Source organism: Ailuropoda melanoleuca, chromosome 13 (genome assembly GCF_002007445.2).
Source record: "Ailuropoda melanoleuca isolate Jingjing chromosome 13, ASM200744v2, whole genome shotgun sequence".
NCBI lineage: Eukaryota > Metazoa > Chordata > Mammalia > Carnivora > Ursidae > Ailuropoda > Ailuropoda melanoleuca.
In genome coordinates this window covers 67154313-67156205 of record NC_048230.1, presented here as the reverse complement: position 1 = coordinate 67156205, position 1893 = coordinate 67154313, and the positions used below count along the sequence as shown (strand labels likewise).

Below are 1893 nucleotides of genomic sequence, written 5' to 3'. Positions count from 1 at the left end.
CCCGCGAACAAAAGGCGGACGCGGCGGGAGCGGCAGGGAGGGACACAGGCTGCGAGCGAGGGAGGGATCTGCGAGGCAACAGCGACCCCCTCGAGGGTCAGGCAGGCCGGAGCTGCCACGGCCCCGGCTCTCTCCTCCTCCGCCCCGCCGCCGCCCCCTCCCCGGCCCGCCTGAGGAACGCACCCAGCTGACGCGCCCCTGCGCCCAGCGTCCGGGCAGGGGCAGCGGGAGCGGCGAGCGAGGGGACTCCCAGGCAGAGGCCGAGCCGACCTCAGATCGCAGGAGCCTGCATCCATATACACCGCCGGTGCCTCGCCCCTCGCGGCTGTGCGGAGCGTGCGCGAACTCCGCCCCCCTTAACCTTGCAAAGCAAGACCAATTATCCCATAGTACAGATGCGTAAACTGAAGCCGAGGGAAGGTACGCTATTAGCCCAAAGTCAGTGGCGGAGCGGGGCTGTAACCCAAACCTCACACCTCCGGGGCGTGCTCTGGTTCTTCAACCTCGGCCCCCCTCTCACAAGCGTAGGGGCCATGGAGCCCTAGGTGCATGCCCAGCTCTGCACAACTTGACCGGCTGGGATCTCAGGCATACTCCCTCCAACCCCAAGCCGGTTTCAGTCTCTGCATAGTTAAAATGGAGGCGGCCCATTATGAGGTGTCAGACCAGCGATGCTTTGGGAGTAGATTCTGACCCCGGTGGGGGCTGGCGCAGACTAAAGACAATTGATCTGATCCCCACACGTTCCCTCCCCAGGGCAACCCGAGACAACCCGGAGCCCTGGCTCTGGTGGTTTCCGTTCTTTCCTTCCAGGGCCGTGCATCTGGCTCTGTTGTGGATTTTCCCGTGTCTATCACACCTTCCCCGCCTCCGTCCCCTCCCCCGCACCTTGCTGCTACTCCCCTCCCCCTCACCGAGCCACCGCCGGGCAGAGCCCGTTTTAAGTCCTTTGGCTGCCCCACGGGTGGGCACCCATCCTCAGCGTGGCCACCCCCTTGCCACCTGGAACGGGGGCAGGGTTATGTTTACCCCTCTGCAGCCTCTTCTTTTCCCCGGTTGCTGCCCCCGCCCCTTTTCTTCCACCTGACTGGTTTCTCCTTCCTCCCCCCAACCTGCTACCCCTCCCCCGATCCTGTTTCTTTGCCTCCTCCTGCCCTTGACAATTATTTGGCACCAGGTCTGCTTCTTCATGTCTATCCCACCTCCCTCACAGCAGTGAATCCTGGGGTGTGCCTTCTCACCTGAGACATGGCTTCATCCTGATCTAGGTGTGCCCAGGTGTGTGAGTGCCCCCTCCACCCTCAGATTTTTCCTCCATGTGGCCCCAGAGAGCCCCGTTGAGCAGGGCCACTTAGCAAGTTCTCCACAAAGTCTTTTTTAGGGGCATTCCCACCCCATCCTGGCACGGCACCAGTCCCCCGTTCCCACTGACTGTCCACTCACCTAGTCCGGAGGTACCCGGAAAGACAATGAATGGACATGTGATGGTGCCTTCCTGACCTCGTGGAGCATACAATATGGGGAGGAGATGGGCCACAGTAGACTGACTACAAACAAGGTGGGGTTGTGTAGCATAGGGGCAAGGGCCAGAGCAGGCCTTCCCACCTCCTGGGCCTCAGAGTCCCTACCTGGTCTAGTCTGATGTAGCAGATGACAGGGTCCTTCCAGCTCTGAGGTCTCCATTTCTTGTAGGCTGGTCCTTTTCTGGCACAGAGTTCTCAGAAACGGTTTACCTTCTCTGTGTTTCGGTTTCTCCTCCATGCAGAATGTGATCTTGGAGATGCTGAAAGGTGTGAATCCAGGCAGGGGGCAGGCTACTCCAGGTCAGCTCAGCCACTCCTGACACACCCATGGCCACACTGGTGGTCCTGAGATTAGAGTGGCTTGAATCTT

General features: G+C 60.8%; 1 protein-coding gene across 1 annotated transcript in view; it reads right to left on the bottom strand.

Annotated features, from left to right (window-relative positions):
- SOGA1 (suppressor of glucose, autophagy associated 1) overlaps nucleotides 1-820 on the bottom strand; it is a 66253-nt gene extending 65433 nt beyond the window's left edge. Inside the window, exon 1 of the mRNA XM_034639775.1 lies at nucleotides 184-820. The gene's annotated coding sequence lies outside the window, so the exon portion shown is untranslated. The remainder of the gene's footprint in view (nucleotides 1-183) is intronic.
- Between the last annotated feature and the right edge of the window lie 1073 nt (nucleotides 821-1893).